The following is a 24796-nucleotide window of genomic DNA, read 5'->3' on the forward strand; positions in this document are numbered from 1 at the left end:
GTAGGCTGGCTGCTGCTGGAGCATCTCATCTTCACCATCTCCTGTCGTTAGAGAGATGACCCCCGTCCCCTTAGTTGCAGTTCGGCACCATTCGTGCATCGAGCGCCCATCTGTGCACGAACAGACCCACCCCTCCTCCCTACAAGATCAGCCTTATACCAACCTCTGGTGAACATTCTGAACGGTCCATCTTGTTTCTATGAGGATCGTCAATTTGATAACCCCCTCCCCTTGTCAGGTACTCTCTCTGTATATCTTCAGGCCCTTGGCTGTGTATAATCAGTAAGCAGCAAGTCATTATCATTAACAGTAGGAGCAGCAGAGCAATAGCAACAGAAGTGACAGTGGTAGTAGTATTAGTAGTAGTGGTGGTGGTGGTAATAGTGGTAGTAGTAGAGGTAGTAGCAGGAGAAAAAGCAGTAGCAGTAGCAGTAGTTGTAGTAGTAGTAGTAGTAGTAGTAGTAGTAGTAGCAGTAGTAGTAACCGTAGCAGAAGCAATAGTAGGAGTAGGAGCAGGAGCAGCAGCAGCAACAGCAGCAGTAGTAGTAGTAGTAGTAGTAGTAGTAGTAGTAGTGTGATGCTATATGTAGCCCCGTGCGCAAGCCCCAGGTCCACCACAGCCCACACCCCACCCTGCAAAACCTCCCCCCTGACGCACCCACCTTAAGACACCTGTGAGCCATCAGGCCCAGCGCCGGCCCCTGCTCTAATAAGTCAATCTGGGGAGGTGGCAATTTTACAGGCGATCTGGCGTCCCTGGGAGACAACCATACGGAAAATATTGTTGTCCATCATCACATTTCCCCTGAATATTTTGGGCTTTAATTTGTGTCAGATATTTAAAGCGTCGTTTCCGAATATTCTGTTGATCAGTCGCTCTGCCGGAGGCACAGACGGAGCAGAGACCTTAGGCGGGAAGAACCTGACGCCTCTCTTGTGTAGTGTCATCCTCCAGCAGTGGGTGTTCAGTGTCATCCTCCGGCAGTAGGTGTTCAGTCGTCCTCCGGCAGTAGGTGTTCAGTCGTCCTCCGGCAGTAGGGGTTCAGTGTCATCCCTCGGCAGTAGGTGTTCAGTGTCATCCCCAGGCTGTAGGTGTTCAGTGATCCTTCGGCAGTAGGTGTTCAGTGTCATCCTCCGTCAGCAGGTATTCAGCGTCATCCTCCGTCAGTAGGAATTCAGTATCATCCTTCGGCAGTAGGTATTTAGAGTCATCCTACAGCAACAGACACTGTGTCATCCACCGACTGAATGCAAGTCTTCAACGAGTGTCGAATATGACCGCATCTTACACATTATGAAGAGGTTCAGATATGACCGAATCAATCATCTTACACTTTCTGAAGCGGTTCACACCGCTTCAGAGCAAATATTAGAAGAAAAAAAAAGTATCGTAAGCATTTTTTTTCTCCGTCATCAAAATCTTTTCTTAGGTCACAATGATTTTCAGAATTTAAGCGTCAGTTTACGTGAAAATTCATAAAACACCTTACCTTTTACATGGCTCTTGCGTCAACCCCCCCCCAAAACTGGTCTATCACTAACCATCCCTCCCGAACCTCACAATGGCGGCGGCGATTGGCAGCGACAAATGCAATAGTTCTATAAGACATTGGGATTGTGAGGCGTCTCACCTTGCCTCTAGTGCTTGACGTAACGTAGACACTAAGGCATGAGCAGGGTAGCGTCGGTGAAGCCCACTCCTCACCGTCCAGTTCCAACAACTTAATTAACTCGTCTTGGCTCTTACTCGCTGGATCACAGCATATGTGAGTGTGGGGCCAGGTCAAAGTCATTTCCTACCTGTATGAAGTCTCGAGGCGAGGACTTCATTCGTGTGACTTCCCTGGTGACTTCAGAACCTTCTTTTTTTTTTCTTTTATTGTCTCGCGTCAAAGTCTATCATGTTGAGGTCAAATGCTCGCTTCCTTGTGACGTGTGCATGGTTCACGACCGAGTTACTTTCCTTATTCTCCAGCAGACGCTGTGGTTGATAGCGTTAGCTTCGTCCAGTGGACTGTCGAAGTGATGTTCGCATATCACTTATTTATATCGCGTCTTCGCTTCTGGCGACCTGTACGTTCAGCGCTTACGAATTGCGATGATCTTCGCTGGTAAGGAAAAATGGTCATAAAAGATGAGGCTTTTTGTACAGTTATAAAATTCCCAGATGTGGCGACGTATGTACGTTTGTGTGAAGTGAGGGCGAGACAAAGTCTTGAGTGTTCGGTGTCCAGTTTGTCTGGCTATTGATGACCATTAGTCATATAGGGCGATAGGAGGAAGAGGCATTATTAGGCTGCTTGGTTGGTGTTAGGATGGAGGTAACTGTGGCAAGTTTCCGGATGTCTACGATTTTGTTGTAAAGACAAAAAGTTGTCGGAGATAACCTGTAAATACTAGGAAGTACTGCGAAGAGCACTGGGCTATACTTCGTGTTTATGTCCTTGTGATGTGGACATTTTACAAGGTAGATGCCAATATATGCACAATGAACTTTCGGCGATTGGATTCTATGCGTTGTCTAACCGCTGACCAATTTCACACGTTAAGGTTCAGTATGTGGACTCTCTATTTATGTATATCTTTGAAATGTGAACAGAGTCTGACAGAACAATGTACAATGGCTAACAAAGGATCTCATAACGGTACAAAAAAAGCCTTATATTTCTTACCAGCGAAGATCATCGCTAACTCACAAACGCTGAGTGAACTGGTCGCCAGATGCGGAAACAAGTATACAATTATCTGAGAGAGATCACTCAATATCATCATCCTCACCTGGACTCTAGCGAGTAATTGTGCAATCTGGTGGCCAAGTGGATGTGCGCTAGTGAACTGCTACGTTCACTTAAGTAGGTCGAACGACTTAAAACGCAGAATTTTCTAAGTCTCTTCCTCCAGTGTCAATATCTTCGTGAGAATATATTCAAATTGGCGATCCCTGAGACAGACCCCCAAGCCCGCTGCTCTTAAAATTGAATTTAAGTTGGGGAAGGGAACCGAAATAGGGTCGCATGAATATGAATCCTATGACATCGCTATACGTAACTCGTATTACCGTGGCTATACTTGAAGGCGGTGCTAGCTCGACCCCGGCCACATTGCTCGTCCCAGTGCCACCCATCGCCAACCCCACATGCGTGACGTCACGCTGCCTGTCCACGATCACCTTCAAGGTGTGAGCTACCTCGTCGGAGATGAGTCAAGTCATCAGTCTCTAACGAAAGATTAAACTGCTCCTCGACCGTCAGCCTTTCAGACTCGGGTCCCGACAATGGCGGGAGGATATATCGGAGAAATATTGGAGGAAAACATTTAAGCGAACATCAAGGGCCACGGCGTCAACCGGGTCAGTGCAGGAGAGTAATGGCGTAGTGCGTAAAATCTGTATTTATTCTGTGCAGTGGTCAATTTAAAGGCACCTATATACGCATATATGATAAACTTATGTACATAGCTGGCGAACACCAGGACCCACATCTCTTTTATGAGTGTGTGTGTGTTATGTAGGTGTCATTAAACTCCGCCTGCTTAGGGTTATAATCGAGTGAAAAGTCACCTTTGGCACAGTCCTCTCCAAAAGAGAATTATTGCTCTCCTAACTCAGTCTTGTCCACCACCTCGCCGAACAAATCGGAATCCACACTCCCCATACATGTACGTGTTACTCTTTCTACGTCGACGTTCTGGACATCGCCCATCCCTGCAACACCAAAAACACATGGTCAACAACGCATATCTCACGACCATGTATGTCCTTAGACCCAACCACCACAGTGAAAACCCTGGACGCTGACTGCTTGAATTACTCGCACTACCCCCACACCCATCCATCTAAACGTGCACACAGCATCACTAAAACGTGATCTGTGGTCCCGCCCAGTTGTGGTGGCCCGTGTCGAAAAAAAAAAAAGGTGAGCTCTAAGGGAAGAGAGAGAGAGAGAGAGAGAGAGAGAGAGAGAGAGAGAGAGAGAGAGAGAGAGAGAGAGAGAGAGAGAGAGAGAGAGAGAGAGAGAGAGAGATTGTAGGCAGATAGTGAAATAGGGTATAAAGTATCATATAATCTTGGGGACCTCTTTCTCTAAGGCGTGCCTGTAGCTACACTACTACAAGTAGCAGGGAAATGATGGACTGCTTTGGAGTGAGAATTTCCTCCACCAGACCGTACTCCCGGTCGTCAACAGGCGATGGTACAGCCTAGCCAAAGGAAATTTTCCACCAGTGACGGAATCACAAGCAGGTGGAGTCCAGTAACACACACACACACACACACACACACACACACACACACACACACACACATATATATATATATATATATATATATATATATATATATATATATATATATATATATATATATATATATATATATATATTATATGTGTGTGTAGTGAAAGCTTTGCGGAAGATGAAAGCCGGCAAGGCAGCAGGTTTGGATGGTATTGCAGTGGAATTTATTAAAAAAGGGGGTGACTGTATTGTTGACTGGTTGGTAAGGTTATTTAATGTATGTATGACTCATGGTGAGGTGCCTGAGGATTGGCGGAATGCGTGCATAGTGCCATTGTACAAAGGCAAAGGGGATAAGAGTGAGTGCTCAAATTACAGAGGTATAAGTTTGTTGAGTATTCCTGGTAAATTATATGGGAGGGTATTGATTGAGAGGGTGAAGGCATGTACAGAGCATCAGATTGGGGAAGAGCAGTGTGGTTTCAGAAGTGGTAGAGGATGTGTGGATCAGGTGTTTGCTTTGAAGAATGTATGTGAGAAATACTTAGAAAAGCAAATGGATTTGTATGTAGCATTTATGGATCTGGAGAAGGCATATGATAGAGTTGATAGAGATGCTCTGTGGAAGGTATTAAGAATATATGGTGTGGGAGGAAAGTTGTTAGAAGCAGTGAAAAGTTTTTTCGAGGATGTAAGGCATGTGTACGTGTAGGAAGAGAGGAAAGTGATTGGTTCTCAGTGAATGTAGGTTTGCGGCAGGGGTGTGTGATGTCTCCATGGTTGTTTAATTTGTTTATGGATGGGGTTGTTAGGGAGGTAAATGCAAGAGTTTTGGAAAGAGGGGCAAGTATGAAGTCTGTTGGGGATGAGAGAGCTTGGGAAGTGAGTCAGTTGTTGTTCGCTGATGATACAGCGCTGGTGGCTGATTCATGTTAGAAACTGCAGAAGCTGGTGACTGAGTTTAGTAAAGTGTGTGGAAGAAGAAAGTTATGAGTAAATGTGAATAAGAGCAAGGTTATTAGGTACAGTAGGGTTGAGGGTCAAGTCAATTGGGAGGTGAGTTTGAATGGAGAAAAACTGGAGGAAGTGAAGTGTTTTAGATATCTGGGAGTGGATCTGGCAGCGGATGGAACCATGGAAGCGGAAGTGGATCATAGGGTGGGGGAGGGGGCGAAAATTCTGGGGGCCTTGAAGAATGTGTGGAAGTCGAGAACATTATCTCGGAAAGCAAAAATGGGTATGTTTGAAGGAATAGTGGTTCCAACAATGTTGTATGGTTGCGAGGCGTGGGCTATGGATAGAGTTGTGCGCAGGAGGATGGATGTGCTGGAAATGAGATGTTTGAGGACAATGTGTGGTGTGAGGTGGTTTGATCGAGTGAGTAACGTAAGGGTAAGAGAGATGTGTGGAAATAAAAAGAGCGTGGTTGAGAGAGCAGAAGAGGGTGTTTTGAAGTGGTTTGGGCACATGGAGAGAATGAGTGAGGAAAGATTGACCAAGAGGATATATGTGTCGGTGGTGGAGGGAACGAGGAGAAGTGGGAGACCAAATTGGAGGTGGAAAGATGGAGTGAAAAAGATTTTGTGTGATCGGGGCCTGAACATGCAGGAGGGTGAAAGGAGGGCAAGGAATAGAGTGAATTGGAGCGATGTGGCATACCGGGGTTGACGTGCTGTCAGTGGATTGAATCAAGGCATGTGAAGCGTCTGGGGTAAACCATGGAAAGCTGTGTAGGTATGTATATTTGTGTGTGTGGACGTATGTATATACATGTGTATGGGGGGGGTTGGGCCATTTCTTTCGTCTGTTTCCTTGCGCTACCTCGCAAACGCGGGAGACAGCGACAAAGTATAATAAAATAAATAATATAATAAATATATATATATATATTTTTTATATATATATATATATATATATATATATATATATATATATATATATATATATATATATATATATATATATAAATGATTAGAATACGAGATGAAATAGAACAGGTATATAACATAATCGGATTACCTGTCCATTGAGAGTTGATCATCATTAGCGGATTGTTGTGTTAATCTAGATAAAGGGACAATATACAGAGGCCGGGGTATACCATACTTGCTTTTATCTGGCGCCTGTACCTAACCCGCTTAGCAAAACCGAACTAATTACCAGCTAACGTCCCCGCTAAGCCCTTACCAACCCGATATATTGTCTAGGGAAAAGTGTGGGTAATGGCTTTTCATTTTTTATTTAAGTGGATGATAGGATTGTGCTATCGTGGAAACGCTCACAGACGCTACGGTATCTGTCCATATAATCATTTTGTGACCTCATGACATGACGTGGGTCTCGTGCCTTTGAGTGCACGCACTATGTTATGAAGCGGAGTTATGAGTCTCGCAAAAGCTTACAGTAAGTGGAAAGATGAGGGCAGGTGTTTTGTTTCAACGCCAACGACAAACACACTCGCCAGTTTAACTTCAGCATCTCAGCTGGGTGGTTCTCGAACGACCATGGCAAAATTCCTTCTCTTCCCCGAGACACATAAGTCTTCGGTCTCTTCATCCTTCCTGCGGCAAATGAACTTCCCTCAGACGGAGCTCGCGTCAGGGAAGACAGGCAGGGGAAAGTACACGTTTACCCCCCCCCCCCCTTTCCAACGGGTGGACAATCAGGTTTAAGAGAGAGAGGCCTGTCAACTTGATATATACAGCGGTTACCTGCAGACCAGAGATTAGCTGTTTTGATACCACAGGATGGTCAGAGGCCATCATCAGATGACCTGGAATATCTCATGTTTACCAAATGGCGTCCTAGCTACGTCCCTTCGTTGTACATCAACTGACTGTTATATTTCTCTCTTGTGTCTCCCCTGATGATGTGATTATTACACGAAAATGCACTTGGGAACTTATCTTGTTCCACTGTCCCCGTGGACTCATAAGAATATATATATATATATATATATATATATATATATATATATATATATATATATATATATATATATAGAGAGAGAGAGAGAGAGAGAGAGAGAGAGAGAGAGAGAGAGAGAGAGAGAAGGAGAGACAGACATACACACATACATAGTCCACGAGACCAGCCTGGGGTCGAACCTACATGGGGTCGAATCCTCGGCCTACACTCAACCCAGGTGTTCATCCTCCCTAGCGGTTGGTCGATAAATGGGTACCTGGCTCAGACTGGTGAGTGTGTTTGTATATATATATATATATATATATATATATATATATATATATATATATATATATATATATATATGAGTAAATATATAGTACACGTAATTAAAGTGAAGAGATGGGGCAACACGAGTGACAAACCCTCTCCCCCCGTGACACGCAAATCGTAATCACACACACACACACACACACACACACACACATACTCGCTCTTTCGCTCGACCAACTAATAGGAAACACTGGTCGACCTCAGCACCAAACCCAACATGACGTGTGAAAAAAAGAAAAAAAAATTCCCCCCCAACTCGAATCACAAACTGAAACAAATGGCTCTTCAACACCACCAGTCAGAAAACATGAACAATAAAACGCCATCAACCGTTGGGCACTTTATAATGCCGGGGTCGGATAGGGACCAAAAAAAAAAAGAAAAAAGGAAAATCACAATCCACTTGTCATCAAACATTTAGAACAAACTCGTATGACACACGGCCGTCAGGAGGGAGAGAGAGAGAGAGAGAGAGAGAGAGAGAGAGAGAGAGAGAGAGAGAGAGAGAGAGAGAGAGAGAGAGAAGAACGCCAGTGGGGAAAAAGAAAAAAGAAAAAGTATGTCGTCGTCCTTGTTGTTGTTGTGGTACCGTACAACAGAAAGAAATGGCCAGTTCCTTTACCGGGGGGGCGTTGACCGCGGTGGAAATAACCCAGTCAAAAACTGACTCGTTACAAGAGAAAGAGGTGGGGGGAAAAACACGGATCCGTTGGATGAGGGAGGAGGAGGAAGGAGGAGGGAGGAGGGTGAGTGAGGGATAAGAAGCGGTGGTGTTGCGGGAGGGAGGGTGTGGAGTGTTGGAATCCGAGCGAGCCAGTCAGCCAGCCATCCAGGTTCCAGGAGAGGAGGGAAGGGAAGGCCGGCTCCACTGCGGCCTGGAATTACCACTAAATAAACTTTAATGATGATCACATTACAAGCTTGCAACGGAAGCCCCAGGGAGGCAGGGAGGGAGGCAGGGAGGGTGAGGCCGGGCAGATAAAGACAGATGAAGCAGGAACACAGGGAGATCATCAGACGCCAGACTGGTATGTGCTGAGGGTAGGTACTGCGGAAGACCTACGGTCTGGAGGGGACCAGGGAGGGAGCAGGAGTGGAGATAGCCAGGGAGGGAGTAGGAGAGGAGGTAACCAGGGAGGGAGTAGGAGTGGAGGTAACCAGGGAGGGAGTGGGAGTGTAGATAACCAGGGAGGGAGTAGGAGCGGAGGTAACCAGGGAGGGAGCAGGAGTGGAGGGAACCAGGGAGGGAGCAGGAGTGGAGGTAACCAGGGAGGGAGTAGGAGAGGGAGGTAACCAGGGAGGGAGCAGGAGTGGAGGTAACCAGGGAGGGAGCAGGAGTGGAGGTAACCAGGGAGGGAGCAGGAGTGGAGGTAACCAGGGAGGGAGCAGGAGAGGGAGGTAACCAGAGAGATACCCAAGTAGAAACCACGAGTGGAGGTTAGCAACAAGAATGGAGGCATCGTAAAATCTGGGATGGGACGCAGAGAGGCACACGAGTGTTAGTGGGGGGGAAAAAGGGACATCATTAATACCAGGAGACTCACGGGAGAACGGGAAGAGCTGGTGATGCTGGAGCTGCCTCAACCAACGAGGAGGAACCCCTGACACAAGGCTGGAAAAAAAGAAGACGTCATTCCCACCAAGACCTCTGCTGCAGGAGTGGATGATGGCTTCACCCTATGAACGCTGGCGATAACAGAGACATGAAACCAACGGGGCCTAGTGGAACTTCCCTCTCCTCCTCTCCACTGCCTACTGGCTAAGTCTCTCCCCTTACCTCCTACTCCTCACTTCACCCCCTCTCTTCATCTACTCTCCCCATACACACCCATTACTCTCCTCTCTCCCCTCCACCACCACACACGCACACCCACTACTCTCCTCTCCCTCCCACACACCTCTTTCTCCTCCCTATACTGGACACTCCATCAGTGACCTCAGACCTTCAGAGTGCCAGCTGGCTGACGTACCTCCTACATTTTTCTCTACTTACCTTTTCTAACGCTACAGTTTCCCCTCCCACTGTTCAACCATCTCCTCTTCTCTCCCCCCTTCCTACCCTGGGACCACGTGAGACAAAAATCTCGGGTTTCATGGTGGGGTGGATGTGGAGTAGGGGGGAGCGGGAGGTCTCTGCCCCGGGACAATAATTGGTCAACATAAGCCCCTCCAGCCATTAAAATAAATAGGGTGGTCGTCACAACATGGCTTCGTAGGCGTAGTAGTTTCCTTTTTTTTTTTTCTTATCCCTATCAAGATATCTGTTGTCTCTCCTTATCAAGATATCTATTTTCCAACCTTATCAGGATATCTATTTCCCATCCTCATCAATGTATCTATTTTCCAACCTTATCAGGATATCTATTTTCAACCTTATCAGGATATCTATTCTCCAACCTTACCAGGGTATCTATTTTCTATCCTTACTAGAATATACATTTTCTATTCTTACCACGAAATCTATTTTCTATCATGACCAGGACATCTACCTTCACTTTCGTCATCTTCTCTTACTTCTTACACCTTCCTGGAAGACGATGAAGGTGATGGGTTCCTACATCTTCAATTTCACTCACGTCTGTATTAAATCCATGTCACTTAAAATCCTTATAAAGGTTGGGTTGGTTGGTTGGTTGGTTGGTTGGGTTTGAGGCCTACCAACTACCAGGGTTATTAAGGCCGTTAACGTAAGTTATACATCCACCAACCGTAAAATCTTTTAACACCTTCTTCAGGTGTTAAAGATATCTCTAAGACCACATACACTCTCCATGTGGCCCATGCATTAAAAAGCTATATATAGTGCATTTCACCAGCACTTATATATGTTTATATAGCCTACTTCGCTTATAATGACAAAAACTATATAGCTTTACATCACTTACAATTACAGGATATTACCTATTTCACTTACAATTACAGGATGTTACCTATTTCACTTACATTTACAAGAAATAATAGCCTATTTCACTGATACAAAAATATGGAAGTTATTTTACTTTAAACAAGAAGCAGAAAGTTTATTTCAGTTACAAAATACACTGTACTATGGGAATCACTATTGATATGCTGTTCTAAAGTCTGTTTCGTTTATAATCTCAAGTCTATTTCAGGGTTTTAAAACTCATAATCCATCCTCTGTTTCATTTACCACTCTGATATATATATATATATATATATATATATATATATATATATATATATATATATATATATATATATATATATATATATATATTCCTATGAGTCCACGGGGAAAATGAAACACGATAAGTTCCCAAGTGCACTTTCGTGCAATAATCACATCATCAGAGGAGACACAAGAGAGAAATATAACAGTCAGTTAATATACAACGAAGATATATATATATATATATATATATATATATATATATATATATATATATATATATATATATATATATATATAAACTTACCCTAATCTATGATGAATTTTTCGAGGAGTTTGGCAACGCGTGTCAGAAAGTTGTGAAGAAAATTCACGTAGGAGCACGAGCGATCCCTCGACATGTGCTCACACGACGCAAAAATGATATTTTGAATTCTTTTGACAAATTCCTGGTTCCAGTAGGTGCGGGAACCATTCAACAAACATCTTTAAAATATTGAGTATTCCCGTATAGCACTCTAGTGTATTCAGGAAGAGATGGGGGTGTAGTGTTGGGTAGTGTGTTGGGGTGGGTGGGGTTGAGAGGGGGAGGGGGTTGTTGGGGTGTGGTACGGTGTGTTGGGGGTGGGTTGAGGGGAGGGGGGTTTCTTTGTTGCAGTGTGGTACAGTGTGTTGGTGTAGGTGGAGGGGGGTGGGGTTGTTTGTTGCGGTGTGGTACAGTGTGTTGTGGATGGGGGGGTGTGGTTGTTTGTTGGGGTGTGGTACAGTGTGTTGTGGGTGGGGGGGTGTGGTTGTTTGTTGGGGTGTGGCACAGTGTGTTGTGGGTGGAGGGGAGGTGTGGTTGTTTGTTGGGGTGTGGCACAGTGTGTTGTGGGTGGGGTGGGGTGGGGCGTTGTTTGTTGGGGTGTGGCACAGTGTGTTGTGGTAGGTGGAGGGGGTGGGGTTGTTTGTTGCGGTGTGGTACAGTGTGTTGGGGGTGGAGGGGAGGTGTTTGTTAGGGTGTGGCACAGTGTGTTGTGGTAGGTGGAGGGGGGTGGGGTTGTTTGTTGCGGTGTGGTACAGTGTGTTGTGGGTGGGGGGGGTGTGGTGTTTGTTGCGGTGTGGTACAGTGTGTTCTGGGTGGAGGGGGGTTGTTTGTTGGGGTGTCGCACAGTATGTTGTGGTAGGTGGAGGGGGGTGGGGTTGTTTGTTGCGGTGTGGTACAGTGTGTTGGGGGTGGAGGGGAGGTGTTTGTTGGGGTGTGGCACAGTGTGTTGTGGGTGGAGGGGGATTGTTTGTTGGGGTGTGGCACAGTGTGTTCTGGGTGGAGGGGGGTGTTTGTTTGTTAGGGTGTGGTACAGTGTGTTGGGGTGGGGTGGAGGGGTGTTTGTTTGTTGGGTTGTGGTACAGTGTGTTGTGGTAGGTGGAGGGGGGTGGGGTTGTTTGTTGCGGTGTGGTACAGTGTGTTGGGGTGGGGTGGAGGGGGTGTTTGTTTGTTGGGGTGTGGTACAGTGTGTTGGGGGTGGCAAAGTGCTAGCAGTAGTGTATGTTAGGGTGATAGCATCAGCAGTATATATTAGGATGGCACAGTGCCAGTAACATATGTTTGGTAGCAGAGTGCCAAAGTATATGTTTGTGTGTAGTGTATGTTTCAGTGGCACAGTGCCAGTAGTATATGTCCGTGTGGCACAGTGCCAGTACTACGTACTAATGTGGCACAGTGGCAGCCGTCGTGTCATAGTGCAGTGAGTGAGAACAGCAGTCCCTAACCAATCAAAACAGCAATATTACCACTATGGAACACACAGTGACCAGAAGACATCAAACATGGACACGAAGACGTAAAATTTTTTTAGTCCTCTGGACTAACGAATGACTCCTAAGAGACAGACCTACTTTCTTTATCTCGTCAAGCACAGCAAATCTCAAAAGAAAACTTTGACCAATGGACAAAGACAGTTCCAGAAGCCCAGAATTGAGAGGATGATACACAACGTGAGTGGCGACAGATGAAGGGAGCGCTACGCGCCGGTCCAGGCCAATGGCCCAAGTCCTCGTAGCTACTCTCTCTCTCTCTCTCTCTCTCTCTCTCTCTCTCTCTCTCTCTCTCTCTCTCTCTCTCTCTCTCTCTCTCCCACTGCCGTAAGACTCGTCGCTCCATTCTGTAATCTGCACCGGTTCCTTATATCTTCATTCGCCTCTCACATACCTTCGCTCGCAGAGAGAGAGAGAGAGGGAGGGATGGGCGCCCCCACAGCGGACCCTCCCGGTCTCTGTACGGAGCAATATGACATCGCTGGACAAATTACCTGCACATCACATTTGTATTAAGTCGCCCCCCTACAAGATGTCAGTATGGCTCATAACCCCTGAACGCTCCGGTGGGAATATGCTCCTTAAGAGACCCCGGCACAGATAGCATTATCTTCCCGCCCTTCGGTCGCCATCTTAGCCATCTTTTCTTTCTTTTTTTTTCCCCAGGTGGATGGAAACAATGGTCAGGAAAATACTGGGAATATTGGTTATCTGAGACGATTTCTTTCATTATCTTTCTACCACTGGATGTGTCTGTCCAGGTCCCCGTTTTCTATGGGTCGTGTTTTGCTCTCTCTCTCTCTCTCTCTCTCTCTCTCTCTCTCTCTCTCTCTCTCTCTCTCTTTCCTCTGACTACTATTACGGCCCATGTAACAACCCCAACCAGAAATCATAAATAAAGCACTGCCTCCAACACCAGACACCATCAACCTCCAACACCAGACACCATCAACCTCCAACACCAGACCCCCATCACCTCCATCCCCAACTACTACAAATACCAACACTTACAACGAAACTTAATGATGGACTTCGCCCTCAGGCATGACAACAATGGAAAATCGCCTCACAAAAACCATCCCCCACCGCCAACATCTCCCACACAGAATATAATTTTCTCCCTCACTCGCTACAAAATGCAACAACTTTGCGTAATTAGTGAAGTTGTGAATACCTTTTTTTTTCTTCTCCCTTCTCTCTCTCTCTCTCTCTCTCTCTCTCTCTCTCTCTCTCTCTCTCTCTCTCTCTCTCTCTCTCTCTCTCTCTCTCTCGTTCCAGTCAAATGAGTTTTAAGATTTCCCCAGCACGGACCACGGGGGATGATTCTTGTGATCACAACGGTTGTTGAAGCAGACGACTGGAAGATCAGGGATTGAGCGAATTTATCAAGCTCTGGACCTCCCGCCTTCTCTCTCTCTCTCTCTCTCTCTCTCTCTCTCTCTCTCTCTCTCTCTCTCTCTCTCTCTCTCTCTCTCTCAGTACGATTAAAGTTAATATTTACTAAAATCCCTTTTTAAGTTAGGGCGGCTAAACTACATTGCTAAAATGGTTTCTTGAATATGGTAAAATTATCATTTCTTTCTTCCCTTCGTAGATTCTCGTCACTTCCCGCGTAAGCGAGGTAGCGCCAGGAACAAACGAAGAAGTGGCCTCATTGGCGCACATCCCTAGATCTCACCGTGTTTTCTGTGGTTTCTTCTGAGGTTTCTACTGTGATTCACATACGGGTTTCGCTGGGGTATTGCGTTTATCATAACTTTCCATGTTACTGCTAAGTTTTAGTTTGTCTAAGTCGTTTAGTTAGACAAGTTAGGTCAAATAGGGTTTCTCAGAAACAAAAGCATATTAGTATCATCAGGGTTTGTTCCAATCACCCTAAGTACCCCTTTTTTTTTTGCATAAATGCGATTTGTGTATACCTGACCTTTGCGTATAACTCCCCTTTGCTTAGAAACGCGTAATAACTGAACCCTTGGCGTATAATTGCCTAAGATCTATTACAACACTCAGGTCAGGTGGTCTTAAGCGTATATGTATACACGGTGTTATCTCACCGCTACATCGTTCAGAAACAACGCTATCACCTTGGAGTACGACAGTACGACCCTTGTGTACGATGGATTGGACCCCTCAATGGGTAACCCAAGCCACCATACCCAAGTGTCGTATTGCTATGCTCAAAGGACGTACCGTCGTGCTCAAGGGTCGTGCCGTCGTGCTCAAGGTTCGTACCGTCATGCTCAAGGTTCGTGCCGTCGTGCTCAAGGGTCGTGCCGTCATTCCCAAGGTTCGTACCGTCGTGCTCAAGGATCGTACCGTAATTCCCAAGGTTTGTACCGTCGTGCTCAAGGGTCATACCGTCACGCCCAAGGATCGTACGGTCGTTCAAGGGTCGTATCGTCATGCTTCTAAGGGTCCCATCATCATCGTGAAGGGTCGTAGGGAGGCGCTCCAAGTTGAACACTGTTCGCTGAAAACTCCAAAAACAGCGGCGGGAAAAGGAATATACAACACATCTGGAACTTGCTGCATACGATGGAGTCCCAGTGGCTCACGGACCCACAAACCCTCCACACGAACTTCAGTACCACTACCTCGGCCGGTACTACCAGCCCGAGCGATTTTTCTGGGAGGGAAAAACTGACACAGGTCTTGCATGAAAAACTCCCACGAGATGAACCTGTCAAAGGGGCTTCTGTGAGGGACACCACCGAACGACTTCGGCAGGCTTGGCTCATGGGACCGAAGGTAACCATGACTTGGTGTGTGTGTGTGTGTGTGTGTGTGTGTGTGTGTGTGTGTGTGTGTGTGGACGACTGACTGTGCCCATCTACTCACACTGAGTCCCAAATTATACTTAGATTACTCTTGCCTTCGTCAGTAACTGCAAGAACTGGAGGTGTGTGTTCACAGTGACCATTTGAGGTCTTGTTGACAGTTCCAATCTGCAAGTAGCTCATGATATTCTCTTGTAAGTGTACGAGTTTATTATCGTTGGCTTCTGGGGGAAGAGAGAACCATCTTCACAGGTATCCATCTTCAGCTGAAGAACGCTAAAATAGTTTACATAAACTCTCTCTCTCTCTCTCTCTCTCTCTCTCTCTCTCTCTCTCTCTCTCTCTCTCTCTCTCTCTCTCTCTCTCTCTCATTCTGCAAGCGTACACGATGATCACCCAGGACATTATTCCGTGTACACAATCCACTTCTTTCAGAGCAAGCGGGTCCTGTGTACGCTTCAGATATTCTCTGGCCACTGTCGGATGACAATGATTCACTGGGAAGCGCAGCAAAGCCGACTGAAGAGAGTAGAAAACTGGAACACGATAAGGAAAAGGGAGTGTAAGAAAATGAGGTACGGTTTACCTCAAGTAACAGCTGCGGTGTTTTTCCTGCAAGAGAACGAAAATACGTCCAACAACTTCCAGGAAAGAGCGGAAATCCAGCAGTGATGCGACACAGCGGAACTCTGTGGTCGTCAAGGGTCAAGGAGAAGAATACAAGGATGAAAAGAAGTGACTATGATAAAAGAAGAAATAGGAAGAGGAGGAGCACAAAGAGCAAGAGGAGGAGGAGGAGGAATAGGAGGAGAGGAGGAGGAGGAAAGGGAGGAGGAGGAGGAGGAGGAGGAGAAGGAGAAGGAGAAGGAGAAGGAGGAGAAGGAGGAGGAGAAGGAGGTAGAATAGCAGGAGGAAGAGGAGGAGGAGGAGGAGGAATAGGAGAAGGAGGAAGAAGAGGAGGATGAGGAGGAATAGTAGTAGTAGGAGGAGGAGGAATAGTAGTAGTAGGAGGAGGAGGAGGTTGAGAAGAAAGAGAAAGATGAAGATATGATAATTCCAATAAATAAGACAACCTCAATGAAAACGTCTTATGATCCGCGGGTTAACATATATACCCAACAACCTCCATGAGCACGACGACGCACCATTACCATACAATGGCATCTGAAAGCTGAGGTGTGCCCAGGTGATCCTGCAGGGCCAAGCGGCCGGGGAAAGAAATATAGAAACATACAGTTCATAACGAAATACACATAGAGATATACTGCCCGATCTGGCACGGGCAAGACCTACTCCAGTCAAGGCCATCTTGGATAAGAGGAAAAAAAGAATATGGGAAAAAGAATGGACAACTTAATCACGGCTCCGCAGGTGTTTGTATACCTAACTCTCAAAAGGCAGTGACCTCATACCTGACGTAGTAACCACATAACGTACTGACCACACACTCAACGTACTGACCACACACTCAACGTACTGACCATATACTCAACGTATTGACCACACACTCAACGACTGACCACACACTCGACGTACTGACCACACACTCAACGTAATGACCATATACTCAACGTATTGACCACACACTCAACGTACTGACCACACACTCAACGTACTGACCACACACTCAACGTACTGACCATATACTCAATGTATTGACCACACACTCAACGTACTGACCACACACTCAACGTACTGACCACACACTCAACGTACTGACCATATACTCAATGTATTGACCACACACTCAACGTATTGACCACACACTCAACGTGCTGACCACACACTCAACGTACTGACCATATGCTCAACGTGCTGACCACACACTCAACGTACTGACCATATACTCAACGTTTTGACCACACACTCAACGTACTGACCACACACTCAACATACCAACATACTGACCATACACTCAACATATTGACCACACAACATACTGACCACACACTCAACATACTGACCACACACTCAACATACCAACATACTGACCATACACTCAACATATTGACCACACAACATACTGACCACACACTCAACATACTGACCACACACTCAACATACCAGCATACCGACCATACACTCAACATATTGACCACACACTCAACATACTGACCACACACTCAACGTACTGACCACCTACTCAACGCGGCGGCCGCATAATCCAGGTAGTGACCACACAATCGAGGCTGCGGTCAGATGAGCAAGCAACACAGGATAGCGCGGCGGGTTATGGAGAAGGCATAGCTGGCTCGCTCCCCCACCTTCCCGAGAACAATGGCAGGTACGTAACTTGACTTGAGGCGCCCCCAACAAGACAGTCCACGCCTCATTAGACGGTATTCTACATCTCGGGGCCGAGGCGACACCAACACCGCCACACAAACCATTAACCACACACGACTCGGCATCGAGTGACGGACCATCCGCGCTCATATGCGCTCCTCCTCCTTCCTCGAGGTGACGCTATTCCTCGTCACGTTGTCAGGACGATGTGGTCGAGGGTTGGACACACAAGCACCTGGTCCTCTTCCTCCTCCTGAAGGAGTGGTGCTGACGCACCCCTACGTATGGTGGTGGTGTTACGTCTTGGCATATTCACCTTCCATGACCAGAGGAAGTAGACGCATCGTCTCGCAGTGCGTTAAACAGCTTACGACGATCGGTACGTGACCTTGTACAGTAATCCCACTTTACGTCGACCGCTTCCCACCGTCTCCAAAGCTATGTTTAAGCTCCTTAATCCTTTCCTCTTCTTATATATCTCCCTCTCTCTCTCCCTCCCTCCCTTGCTCTCTCTCTCTCTCTCTCTCTCTCTCTCTCTCTCTCTCTCTCTCTCTCTCTCTCTCTCTCTCTCTCTCTCTCTCTCTCTCTCAGAGCATTACGCCCCCTATCCATTATCCGCCCCTACCCTACCTACCCCCAAGACCCATCCCGTGATGAACGTGTGTGTAGGGTGTAGAATGACGTGGTCACTACAATGATACATGGTCCTGTTTGTGGTGATACATGACCCTGATGGTACAATGACCTGGTCTGACTACTACATAACCCTGATGGCACAGTAACCTGGTCTGACTGCTACATAACCCTGATGGCACAGTGACCTGGTCTGACTGCTACATGACCCTGATGGCACAGTGACCTGGTCTGACTGCTACATAACCCTGATGGTATAGTGACCTGGTCTGACTGCTACATAACCCTGATGGCACAGTGACCTGGTCTGACTGCTACATAACCCTGATGGTATAGTGACCTGGTCTGACTGCTACATATCCCTGATGGCACAGTGACCTGGTCTGACTGCTACATAACCCTGATGGTATAGTGACCTGGTCTGACTGCTACATAACCCTGATGGTATAGTGACCTGGTCTGACTGCTACATAACCCTGATGGTATAGTGACCTGGTCTGACTACTACATAACTCTGATGGCACAGTGACCTAGTCTGACTGCTACATAACCCTGATGGCACAGTGACCTGGTCTGACTGCTACATAACCCTGATGGTATAGTGACCTGGTCTGACTGCTACATAACCCTGATGGCACAGTGACCTGGTCTGACTGCTACATAACCCTGATGGTATAGTGACCTGGTCTGACTGCTACATAACCCTGATGGCACAGTGCCCTGGTCTGACTGCTACATAACCCTGATGGTATAGTGACCTGGTCTGACTACTATATAACCCTGATGGTATAGTGACCTCGTCTGACTGCTACATAACCCTGATGGCACAGTGCCCTGGTCTGACTGCTACATAACCCTGATGGTATAGTGACCTGGTCTGACTACTACATGACCCTGATGGTATAGTGACCTGGTCTGACTGCTACATAACCCTGATGGTATAGTGACCTGGTCTGACTACTACATAACCCTGATGGCACAGTGACCTGGTCTGACTGCTATATGACCCTGATGGTATAGTGACCTGGTCTGACTACTACATGACCCTGATGGTATAGTGACCTGGTCTGACTGCTACATTACCCTAATGGTATAGTGACCTGGTCTAACTGCTACATAAACCTGATGGTACAATGACCTGGTCTGACTGCTGCATAACCTTGATGGTATGGTGACCTGGTTTGAGTGCTACATAACCCTGATGGCACAGTGACCTGGTCTGACTGCTACATAACCCTGATGGCACAGTGACTTGATCTGGCTGCTACATAACCCTGATGGTATAGTGACCTGATCTGAGTGCTACATGACCCTGATGGTACAGTGACCTTGTCTGATTGCTACATAACCCTGATGGTACAGTGGCCTGTTTGTGCTGGTACATGACCCTGATGGTACAGTGACCTGTACTGTACTGGTATATAATCGTGATGGTACAGTAACCTATCTATACTGATACATGACCCCCTGATAAAACAGATTAAACAGCCATGGCGACATTACACATCCTTGCCGCAGACCCATCTCCACGCGAGCGCACCACTTGCCCTCCTCCCTTCCTTCTCGCACCCACGCTTAACCCCGTTGCTAAGAACTCGTCTCACTGCTTCCAAAAGCTTTCCTACCACACCACTCTCTCTCTCTCTCTCTCTCTCTCTCTCTCTCTCTCTCTCTCTCTCTCTCTCTCTCTCTCTCTCTCTCTCTCCACAGGTAGCAGCAGACAGGGTGGGAGAGGCAGTGCTCCTGGAATCCAAAGAGCAGACTCGTCAACAGGTATTGTAATGCTAAGCACATGACATTCTCCAGCCAGGGGGTCTTTGATGTCGCCTACCACACAAAACCCATCCTCACCTCAAGTACCACCTACCACATAACCCAGCCTTACCTTAAGTACCACCTACCACATAACCCATCCTTACCTTAAGTACCACCTACCCACATAATCCATCGTCACCTCTAGTGTCACCACAGCCCACCCTCACCTCTAGTACCACCTACCACACAACCCATCCTCACCTTGAGTACCACCTACCACACACACAACCATTCCCATCACTCCCCCCCCCAGTCCATCACAAAACCACCAAGGCTCTACACTACACCAAAGCCTTGGACTACCCAACCTCAGCCCCCAGCCACTTCCAGTCACCGCCACCACCATGGCGGCAGAGTTCTCCCTGTAACCACACCACCACACAACAGATCGCCACATCTCCTCCTCCGCCGCCCCACCGCACCATAAACTGCCGGTGCGCCGCACGTCCCCGCCGCAATAGACATATGCGGAAGCAGGAGAACACAGTGTTGGCTGCCTGCGGCCTTTCGAGTTACTTGAGGATGGGTTCGCCCGCAGCAACCTACCTCCTGGGGGCTGAGCCCCGTAGAGCCCACAGGTGAGAGAGAGAGAGAGAGAGAGAGAGAGAGAGAGAGAGAGAGAGAGAGAGAGAGAGAGAGAGAGAGAGAGAGAGAGACTGAACCTACACAGTGGAGATCAGAGACATAGAATTCAAGAAGACACAAGTATATAGCAAAGGGAGAGAGTATTACCAGACCACTCTCTTCTGTTTTTTTTTTTTTTCTGTCGCACGCATTCGTAAACTAGGTTCGTGACGCATTCGTAAACTCGGTTCGACAACGACGCCGCATGAAATTGAGAGAAGCAGATCGTCAAAGAAAAATTGCAGACTGGGGAGAAAAAAAAAAAACACAAACCCACACACACAAAAAGACATTTGTAATCTGAGTACAAAAGGTTGGAGGGAAAAAAAAGTAAAAATGAGAATGATGTAAGAGCAAAGGTGTGGCGAGCGACGGGGGTGAGGCGAGGCAGAACTCCGGGTGGTGTTATGAGCGTCCAGTGAGGTACATACTTGGGTCATTTACACCTCCCGAGTGAGTGAGTGAGCGTCGCCTACGCCACCACACTGCTACGGGAGATCCAAAGGAGGGACGGTTAGAGGAAAATCGAGATGGAACGCTCGCGAAATCGAACGCTCGAGATCGAACTCTCCAAATCGAACGTTCGGGGTCAAACGCTCGGCGTGTAGTCTTAAAAAAAAATGATTAAAAAAACTGAAATCAATATTATTATGAACTGATGATGTGGCACTCTGAGATTCGGGTGCGTCCAGCCACCAACTGAGTATACAAAAGCCATTATACTCTCTTCGAGAGCAACGACCTCCCTCATCAACCTCGAAAGCTACAAGAGATATCGTACAGTAATCCAACAACTGATGTACCTTCAATCGACAACGACTTTATCGGCAACTCCTAAAACACCTGAAATTCTATATGAGAAGTAAGGTAAGACGATTAAACAGGGCGCTAACAACCTGTGAATAGGTGTGTGTGTCTTACGGTACTCAAGCATAATGATGAGAGTTCGTTCTGAAGCGAGAGACGAGATACGTCGGACACCTGGTGCCAACAGTGTGAAACTAAAGCTTGCAAAACCCCACTTCCAAATGATTCAAGACCTACTTAAGTAGCCGTGTTGTGACACAGCGGTCTGAGTCAACGAAGGGGTTGTCATTAATGATGAGGGAAAATTGAAAAAAAAAAGGGGGTGTTGAAAAGCTTAGAGGCAATATAGCGAGCGAGAAGCATGCTTGTTGATGTTATAGTTGTTGAAGATTCCCCCAGGTGTCACCCTGGGTTGGGTTTGTTGTCTTCAACAGATCTTACTTTGACACGAGCCATTGTCTTCCCAGGGAAAGGGCCTTTGACTTCGCATGCCTTCCTCACCCACTCCCGTCCTCCCAATCCTTTCCCCTTTGAAACCACGAGTTATCTCCTTCACGGGGCCGCTGTGGAAGGGGTTCGCGGGAAGCAAAAAATATCCAGACAAGGTGGATGATCCACAATGATTCACTGAGTCCTCAGATGTGCGGGCATTCCCCAAGATGAGACCAGTCATGAGAGGGGGAAGGTTAATATGAATGTATGACCCGAGGGTAGAGTTGGGATGACTGTGGTGTGGAAGTGAAGCGTTTAAGGATCGATGTTAAGGAACGTGGCAACAAGAGGGAGCAGGAGGAGGAGGAGGAGGAGGAGGAGGAGGAGGAGGATGGAGACGTGCGCCTCACAACACCGAAACATCGGCACTGGAAATACATAGGACCAGGTGGAACCAAGATGACCCACAAGAGTGGTAGTAGCATCTCATACAGGCAGGTGTGAGGGCCAGCAAGGGTTATGGCGAGGGATATAGACATACACAGAATCCCGAGATGAAGATACTACACGTCAAAGAAACATATTGAGAAAAACTTCAAAACATATCATCGACTGAGGAAAAGAAAATTAGGCTTGTAGAGTGTATGAGGTTAGAATCAACCCCAGCATTTGGTTGGTGTGACTAGGAGCTGCAGGACTGATCTGGGAGACAAGTTAGATCATACGCACAGGATTTCAGGATGATGACAGACTGAAGGAAACTGTTCGCAACTGAACTGGAAATAAACTTAAAGGTAATGAAACTCTGGCTGGAGAGAAAGAGAGGTCTGTTGTGGTCCGTATTTGGCCATCAAGATGTCCATGAATCCCAAGACAAGACTTGCCTCAAGAGGAGGAAAAAAGCACTTGGACGATATAGAAATGCTGACCACGGTAACAGACCACAGCTCTGCGACAACAGACGTAGGAACACTGGCTCAACCCTAATGAAAAGAAAAAAGCCTCTCAATCACAATTTAATCCAGTCACTCTCCCAGGACTGCCAAGGTGATCCTTAGCATCGAGTTTTGCCTATTAAAACTAATCATCCCTCACCATTCTGATCTTGTGTCAAGTGCTATTAATCATCCTTTACTAACGTGTGAATGACCGCTCTTGTGGCGATCATCCTTTGATCATGACTGCCATCTAAACTTATTTGAATAATGCCATACCACCAGGTACTATACATTCCCCTGTATATACGTCAGGACCCACAGATGTTCTTCATAAACCTTAGTTAACAGGAGTACCTCCGAACCACTCTTGTTATCAGGAGTACCCCAGAACCACTCTTGTTATCAGGAGTACCCCAGAACCACTCTTGTTACACCAACTGATCAAGACTTACTTCAAGGACGTTGAAAGATGGTTTTCAAAGCCTATGAATAGTACTACTGGGCAATATGATGACGACCATCACCTGTCATACTGCACTAGTGACACAGACTTAAGTAAAAGGTGTCGATATCTGACGTTGCTCATATGATGAGGCCGAGGACTCACATGGTAATCCCACGGTGTTCTAAATGTCTGGACGCAATTGTTCTGTTTACATATCTGGACACAAATGTTCTGTGCAAATGTCTGGACACAAATGTTCTGTTTGAATGTCTGGACACAAATGTTCTGTCTAAATGTGTGGACACAATTGTTCTATCTAAATGTCGGGACACAATTGTTCTGTCTAAATGTCAGGACACAAATGTTCTGATTAAATGTCTGGACACAATTGTTCTATCTAAATGTCGGGACACAATTGTTCTGTCTAAATGTCAGGACACAAATGTTCTGATTAAATGTCTGGACAAAAATGTTCTGTCTAAATGTCGGGACAAAAATGTTCTGTCTAAATGTCGGGACACAATTGTTCTGTCTAAATGTCAGGACACAAATGTTCTGATTAAATGTCTGGACACAAATGTTCTGTCTAAATGTCGGGAAACAATTGTTCTGTCGAAATGTCAGGACACAAATGTTTCTGTCGAAATGTCAGGACACAAATGTTCTGTCTAAATGTCTGGACACACAAATGTTTTGTCTAAATGTCTGGACACAAATGTTCTGTCTAAATGTCTAGATACACAAGTGTTCTCTCTAAACCTCTGCACACGAATGATCTGTCTAAATGTCTGGACACAAATGTTCTGTCTAAATGTCTGGACACACAAATGTTCTGTCTTTTTATACTACCTTGTAATACAATATGGTATGATCAATATCATCATTATTTCCACGAAATTTCACAACATTAATGATCAAATCTATTCTGATCATTACTGCTATTACTGCCACTGTATGTCATAACAACACATCCCTCCCAAACCACAACCAGACATCACCACAACCTCCCCTACACCCTCAACATCGCATTACAACCTGTTCCGATAACCCCACCACAACCCCTCACCACGCCACAGCATGTCCTAATAACCCCATCACAATCCCCCACCACACCACAACCCTGTCCCACCAATAACCCTACCACAACCCCTCACCACACCACAACGCTGTCCCACCAATAACCCCACCACAACCCCTCACCACACCACAACCCTGTCCCATCAATAACCCCACCACAACCCCTCACCACACCACAACGCTGTCCCACCAATAACCCTACCACAACCCCCTCACCACACCACAAACCTGTCCCGGTCATCCCACCACAACCCCCTCACCCCACCACAAACCTCTTGAACATATCTTCCCCACCACATCACAATACACATCCCTCATCCCATCAGTCTTTGCGTCCCCCACCACCTCACACGGGTGGGGGGAGGAGGTGAGGAGGTGAGGTGGTGTAGCGGGGGCGGCAGTCAAAGACTCAGCGAAGGTCGCGCGTCGCGATGTGTGATTGCAACGTCGGCGACAGAGGCAGCGCCGGACGAGGCACTCCCCGCTAGGCTCTCTAGGCCTTGATTGGCACTACAGGATCTGCTGGGCGAGGAATCCGTCAGCCACTTCAATAACCACGAGGTTC

The sequence above is a fragment of the Panulirus ornatus genome, chromosome 19 (genome assembly GCF_036320965.1).
Source record: "Panulirus ornatus isolate Po-2019 chromosome 19, ASM3632096v1, whole genome shotgun sequence".
In the NCBI taxonomy this organism is placed as follows: Eukaryota; Metazoa; Arthropoda; class Malacostraca; order Decapoda; family Palinuridae; genus Panulirus; species Panulirus ornatus.